The 7,764-nt window shown below is 42.3% G+C and overlaps 1 protein-coding gene across 1 annotated transcript in view; it reads right to left on the minus strand.

The window, feature by feature from the left end:
* Positions 1–130, minus strand: part of CHAMP1 (chromosome alignment maintaining phosphoprotein 1) — a 10,561-nt gene extending 10,431 nt beyond the window's left edge. Inside the window, exon 1 of the mRNA XM_035317269.1 lies at positions 33–130. The gene's annotated coding sequence lies outside the window, so the exon portion shown is untranslated. The remainder of the gene's footprint in view (positions 1–32) is intronic.
* Between the last annotated feature and the right edge of the window lie 7,634 nt (positions 131–7,764).

The raw sequence follows: 7,764 nt of genomic DNA on the forward strand, positions 1-7,764 counted from the left end.
CCCGCTCCCCCCTCCCGCCCCCCCCCGCTCACCGCCGAGGCGCCGCCGGGCCGCCGGGCCGGGGAGGGGCGGGGCTCACGGGGGCGCCGGGAGGGGGGGAGGAGGAGCCCGCCCGCCGGCCAATGGGAAGGCGCCGACGGAGGGCGAGGCCCCGCCCACTCCTCGCCGGTCCCCGCCCCCTGCTCCCCCGGCCCGGCTGGGTCACGTGGCGCTGCCCCGGAGGGGCGGGGGAGGCGGCTCGCGCGGCGGCCGTTGGGGCGGTTGGCGGCCGTTGGGGGGCGGGGGGCTGAGGGCTGCCTGCGAGGGGGGCGGGGCGGCGGCGGCGCCCTCATGGCGCGGGGCTGCCTCGGGCTGGGGTCCTCCCTCACACAGCCTAACGGGGAAACCACACAGCATGAACGGACTTGTGCTTTTTTCTTTTTTTTTTTTCCTTTTTTATCTCTTTTTCCAGAATTAAATCGCGTACGTGAGTGTCCTTTAAAACGCTGGCATCCCTCGTGGGCTTTCTGTGCTCCAACATCTTCCAACAGCTCCCTTCCTGGTAATTATAAATCCAAATTACATCAAATTCGGAATCTGTGCCTAGGTTCTAAATGATTTTTTTTTCATCCATCCCCATTAGACATTTTCAGCAACACCTGACAAGACTGTGTTTAATTCACGGCAGTCGGGAGTCCTTTGTCAATACAGTACAGCACGCTTTTGCAATACAATACCATGCAACGCACTTGGACAATACAATACAATGCACACAACACAACGCACTTTTTCAAGCCATGGTGTAAATGCTGGTCCTCACCAGAGCTGCGCCATGCAGAGCCGTGCTGGCTGGATTCGTTGCACTTGTTCAGCCTTTCTATTTTTGTTGACCCCTGTGTAAGGCTGGGAAGGGTCCTTCCATACCAAACTTCCTTTTATCATGACATTGCTTAAAGCATCACGGGATGAAGCCCTCAGTTTGGCCAAGACGAGACGATTTTCTCCTTTACATTATTTGTGTGGTTGTGTTTAGTTCTGCCTGTTCCAAGACCTTTGCGTTATTTATTTTGGCTGACATTTTAATATCAATATTTAGTTCGGGCAGCCACAAATAAAACTCTTGTTGGATGGTCTTACCGTGCTCCAGTGACTCCCAGGAGCATGTTCAGTACGTTGCTGCTGCGGATTCAACGTGTGGCCGATGCTGCTGTTGTTAGACCTCGTATTCTTAAAAATTGCACTTCTCCAGCCTACGCAAGTCACCATACCATAGGCACGGATACCTGTTCTCAGTAGGATTCTGTAAGGCCATATCCATTCTTCTGCCTTTGGGTTTTTTATCTCCTGGCTATTGGACGTTTGTTTAGTGCTTCTGAATAAATAGTCGGTCTTTTGCTAAATATTTTTGGCCAGTGGGTCTTGGGTGCAGATTTCGTCAGCAAAGCTCAGCTCTCTGGGATTAAAGGATTCCAGGATTCGGTCCTTCAGAAAGTTTACAAAACCAAGGGCAGGATAGCGCTGCCTTTCATTGATCCATGCAACACTCTTGCATACTACAAAAACATTAACATTTCAAAAGAGTCTCTGCAGAACAGTAGTTGTTCCTGTCACAACCATTTTCCCTTTAATAATTTTTTGATGATTCCTTTCCTCCTTTATATTCTTAGCTTCTCTTTCTGCAGAAACCTGTCCTAAGAAAAGTGCAACACTGGCAAGAAATGAATGGTCATAGGAAAGTAATTTAACAGAGTATCGTGATCAAACCTGTTCCCCCTGCCCTCTGTTAATTTGTGGCACAGAGTCAAAAATCCTGTCTTTGCAAGAAATTTCAGTGGTGTTTTCCGGTTCTTACAATAAATCCAGTTAAGATGAGCAGATTTTGCCTTGGCTCTTGTACATGCAGTTGTAATATTCGGATGATACTAAGATCTGTACATGAGTAACATATACGGATAATTTAAGCAGCATTCAATATATCAACTATTTCTATAATAATAAATCAACTATATTTACTTAGATAAAATGACACAAATTTATTTTTGATATAAAGATTCAACAACAACAAATAAGATATAAAAACTAATAGAAAATCATTTTACAAAATCATCAGTAGCAGAAAGCCTGCTAGAGAGCATGGCCAATAAATCCTTTAAAAGGAAGCAGAGAAAGTAAGGCTTGGGTTTTATTTTGTTTTATTTTTATATTATTATTAATAATAATTTTATCTGTATTCTTACTAGGAGCTTAAGGAAGCCTATATGAAGGACCTCTTCTGATAGACTGAAATGGCTGAAACATAAAACTGAATCTGGAATCAAGAAAATGCCTTGGTGACAGTTTGATACCAATTCTTAAAAATAATTTCCCTGGGGTCTGAGAGTTTTCAGACCAGTAGATCGATGTGGACATCTACCAGGAAGGTTTATATTAAAAACAAACAAACAAACAAAAAACAAATCCCACCGTAACAGAGTAAAAATACTGTCACATGTGTGATGTCAGGAAGGGGGCAATGTGTCTTTTGTAAAAGGAAGATCCGTAGACATCTTTTACGGATACAGAAAGCAAGTGGGTAAGAGGGATTCAGTTTGTCCACTTGGATTTACAACTGAGAGTCAACGAGGTGTCTCACCAAATGCTTGTAAAGAAGCTAAATCAGTATGAGATAAAGCAGAAAGGCTCACAAAGGTACCAAAAATGCGTTAAAGAGGAGTAAATGCCCAGTTCTCTGAGGTGGAGGGGTATCTGCATTACCAACTTATTCCTGAGTAATGAGGTGACAAAGTCAGTTGGAATTACATTAATTCAGTGTCCATCTAACAAAATGTAATTCAGGTATAATTCAGTGGGCTTGAGTTCCTCTGCTGGGAAAGGAGTTGACTGGAACACGGAGCAACTGCAACACGGAGGTCATGGTAGCCACGTCCACTGAAAGAACAAGGGGGCGTGCAACACACCTGGCAAGAGGCAAGTTTTGTGTAAAGGGTGGCTCTTCCCTCACTTTGTTACAACACCACAGGACCTTTTGCCATGGGATATTTCAGTTGCTGAAGTTTCTTCGGATACCAGAACTGATTTTGTCAATTCATGCAAGAATTTGACTCGTGAGAGAGAGAGAGAGGAAAGGAGAACCTAAGGCTTGCCTTGCCCATGTTTTCCAGCAAGAAGCAAGTGGGGCGATTTGGTAGGAAGGGAGGAGTCTTTAAAACCACCAAACCCCGGTGCTGGCTGTCCACTGCTCCTCATGTTCAGATGGTGTCTTTCTGTTGCAGGAAGGTATTGGTGGGCTAACGAATGCCTGGTGGAGCTGAGATCTGCACAGTGCCTTGGAAATGAGCACTGTGGAACTCATCGTTTCATAAGAATATCTTAAAAACAAACTTAAATAATGTTTTCTAATGGTAAAACTTAGAGAAGTCATTTGTCACATGGAGCTTCTCACTGTGCCTTCAGTCAAGAAAATGTTGTGAAAATACTTTCAGCCATCCCCATGAATATTTGGCTCAGACTAACTGTCCATAATTACCGAACATAATTTGAATAATTGTGTTTTTTTCCACACTTTCGACTAGATTACAGAAAGCACACCAGGACTGGAAGGTCTGCAGGAAAGCGGTGCCATGATCGGGAGCTCGGTCATCCTCCAGCATCAAGGTTTCACACCCAGAAGTAAACCACCCAGTCATAAACCACCAGTGCCGAGGTGAGGAGGCAGGATAAGTCAGGATGCAGGTGCACACTCAAGCATTCGCTGATGCTGATGCCAACAAGTGGAAAAAAAAAAAAAAAAAAAAAAGTTTCTTGTGCTGTTACACTTCTGGAAATGAAAGTCTCTGTTGGTGCTAAAACTGCTCAGCACCCTGGGAAGCTGTCAAACAGTTCTGACTTTATAGTAATGGCAAAAGATATTGTGAAAAATGACATAATTTTAATCCTGTAATTTAAATTGAACGCTCTCTCCTGCCTGCTGAGCAAGATTCTGACGGTAAATGTTTCTCCAGAGAAAGCACAAATTTACATTTCTTTTACAAGCATGAAGTTCTACGATGCTTCCATTCTTCTGGTGCTTGGAAGTCCTTTGTGGTTCTGTTTGAACAACAGTACCTCATAGAACAATGCACATACAAAAAACTTCTATAGCACCAAGTGAAACATCCATAATCAAGAAATTAAATAGCTGAGAGTTTGGTGACAGTGGTAATTTGCTTTCTTTTCTGGGTCTTCTGGCACAAGGATATTTTTAAAAGCAACTCAGACATGATAGTTTAATTCCTGTCCTTAAAAGGAGCTAAATCAATGTGAGAAGGAATTTATCCACCTTAAAATATCACTCCATTTTTAAAAGTGTTTGAAACAGTAGTTGTTAGCATTTGCCACACGAGGATCCCAGGCTTACGGCTCATGGAAAATCATAAGCCCCTCCAAAGAGCTTTTGCTTTCACTTTGAAACAGAAACTGCTTATAAACCTCAGCAACACTGAAACCTTAGCCAAAGCCTCTAGTGTTTTCAGAAAAGCTGGCATCTGTGCAGCTGTAACATAGGTGGCATTTAGCAGTGATCTGTCACACCTCGCAGGTCACCTTTGTAGAAGCAGTATTTTTTTCAGCAGTTGTGGCTAAGCATCTGTACCTGGTGTCTCTCTAGAGAGGAAACCAGCACCACAGCCCTGTAGACCATGGAGCGGTGCGAACATGTTCGCTGGTGTTGTGACGTCTCAGATTCATTTCCTTTCAAATGCAGGGTATGGATTTGGGAGTGGCCACTTGTCATCAGATCTCTTGTAGTCTTCCCTCCTTCTTTATCCTGAGCTGCTACCTTCTTCCAGCCTGAAAGCATCTTTCCTGAACTCGAATAAGCAGCTTTTTGGGTGGCCCAAGGGAGGTCTCAGGAGAAAATGCTGTGAAGCTGCAGGTTTACAGAACCATGTCCTACTGTGGATTTTTTTTTTATTTTTTTTTTTTCATGGCTGACAAAAAAAAAAGCTGGCCATTTCCATCTGAGTCTTCATTTAAGAGCACTGTTGCTGGTACTTGCATTTGGCACTATCACATTTTATACAGTTTTTATTTCTAAAAACAAACAAAAAACACTAGCTGACTCTTGCCTCATTCATGAAAATATGGTGTTCAGTCAACCAAAGCCAGGTAATAGCCTGGCTCCATGTGGTTCTCATTTCATCCTGAGGTTTTATCTTTCTCTGGTTTGCCGGTTCTTTCACATACTTCACAGTTCTTCTATCAATTTCTAGCTTCTATAGTTAATCTAATAACTTCCATTTAGCATGGAATCAAATAATTAAATTCCAAATAAATTATGGGGGGCAGGGGGGCGGGGCACATTTATTACACTTGTTCTTGGCCAAACTGTTTCTTGTTAAGTTTCTTGCTTCTGGTTGGAGTACTTGGAAGATTTCCTTGCAACATGAAGAAGGGAAGGTTTTGCCAAAAGAGATGAAGAAATTCCATAAAGAATTTTTGCAGTTATAGAGCAAGTATAGCCCTAGCAAACACAGAATAAATAATGTGTTAGAGGTCACAGCCCTAGTGAGTAAGTTCTAATTTGTATTCTATGGTTATAATTCTTTTTCCCAACTTGTTAAGAATTTTTTTTCTCTACATCTGTGGATTTCATTTGATTTAAGAAATCACATAAAATCCTCATGTGTATCCCCCTATCAGTTAATATTATTGCACATATTTTGCATATACTTTGCAATTCCGGATTATCTTTTTGCATAAGCAAAAATGTAAAAAGTTTTCATATTCACCTGTGAATTTTCTCTTGATGAAAACATTAGCAATTTGAAGGCATGGAGTATAATCATGCAAGACAGCCATTTTATTTCATTCTTTTAGGCCTTTAAATTACGTTCTGTTAGGCCTCCAGATTTCTGAAATTGCCTTTTTGTTCTCATTACACGGCAACAGCTGTAATGAATAGAGCAGTAAACCTGTTACCTATCACTGTAGCTATAGAGAGATAGAAAGGATGTCTTAAATACCCATTAAATATGTTTGTGCCCTACATAATGCATTTCAAAGTATGTTTTTCTTAGGTATTCAATCTTTAAATAAAGAACTTAAAAGTTTTCAATACAGAATCATCTTTAATATTTATATTGTAGGGTAGCGTTTTAAATTAAGGAAACATCTGTGAAACTGCTTCCGGTTTCATAAGGCATTTACCGTGTCCAGTAGAACACTAAAAGGACAATGAAGATACATCTGAGGCTCCGTGAATGAACTAATATGGGGCAGCAAGTGCAAATCTTGATCCTGCAGACAGAGACCGGAGCCTGAACTGCGATAGGGGATCACCCAGGTACAGTGTGCCTGCAACCCATGGACGTGCAGCACCCAGTGCATTCTTGCTTTTTCTCTTCTGTTCTCTTCTCCTCCATGAATGAGAAGTCCTTTAAACACCAATTCCCTCCTTTCCCTTCACACCACTTGTAAATGACTGTGAGGTTGCCAACCCTCTTTCCTACTTGAAGGCTGTTGTAGGTGTATGTACACAATCAGTGCGTATGGGGCTCGGGAAACAGCAGGATCAGTCGGGAGGCTTCTGTGTCCACGCTTCATACAAGTTCTCAGTCACAACCATCCCCAGCCTCTCCACAGTTCCATGTACAGCCACCATCTAGCCTGCCATCAGCTTGCACTTCCTCTTTCTCATCAACATATATGGAAATGGCCCAGTCTATTTTCTCCCCTGCAGTCCCTATCCCAACCTCTTTCCTCCTAACACTGATGTATTTGCATATTCCTAACTCAGCCTTATCGCATTCATGATCATGTTTATAAATAATCAGGTTATGTGAAGATCATTTTCTATTTGTTCTTCCCTGTCTTGTTCTTTTTTTTGCAGCAAAGCCAGCAAGGAATGTCTTTGCCAACGGAGTATGCAGTTAATTCATGTCAGAGGCATTATGATTTCCTAGACCAAATACCCTAGAATGTGGTTGTTCACATATTTCTAGATACTGATGGTTTCCGACAGCTGTCAAAAACATGCAGAAAGCTCCAGCAGGTAATGCTGTAAGTATTGCTCAGATTACTGTGGTAAACAGAGATAGAAAGCAGTACAGAACAGAGGCCTGGATGCAGATCAGCGGTAACAGACCAGGTCCCTCATGCTGTGGATAGTCGGAACCCTGTTTCACCAGCTGAATCTTCCTAACTTTACTTTTTCCCTCTGTGTTCACAAGAACTGGCAACTGAGATCCTGGTTAAAAAAAAAAAAAAAATCCTACAGATTTTATTCAAATATTCATGTTTGGCTACAGAATATATAAATATTTATGAAGAAGAAACAACAACAACAAAAAAGAGCTTCTCATTTCTGCATCTTTTTTATCTCCTCCCTGCACATACTGGAGGCAGATACAGCTCCTGCCTGGACCTTAAGTCAATACGCCATTTCCATAGCAGCATTAAAAACCCTTCTCGGAGTCGTCCTCGCTCTTTCAGAGAGTATGTCATTTTTCTCATCAAAGCTGCTCCCTCGAAGCCTGCCGGAATTAGGCAGAGATCACTGCCTTGATGATTACAACCTGAGGTCTTCTCTGAGTGTGTCAGCTTAGATCAAAAGACTGCGATGTTTATGTATGCAGCATCAGCGACCTTCCGATAATATTTATTGACATAGTTGTAAATGGGATATGCAAATGGCACACGTTCAGTGAGATCGGGATGCGGCCTAATGAAGTGTAAGCCATGAAATATAGCTGGAAAAACATATATATATATTTAGTTATGCAGCAGTAAAGAGGTTTGGGAGTGAGT

This window comes from Oxyura jamaicensis, chromosome 1 (genome assembly GCF_011077185.1).
Source record: "Oxyura jamaicensis isolate SHBP4307 breed ruddy duck chromosome 1, BPBGC_Ojam_1.0, whole genome shotgun sequence".
NCBI lineage: Eukaryota > Metazoa > Chordata > Aves > Anseriformes > Anatidae > Oxyura > Oxyura jamaicensis.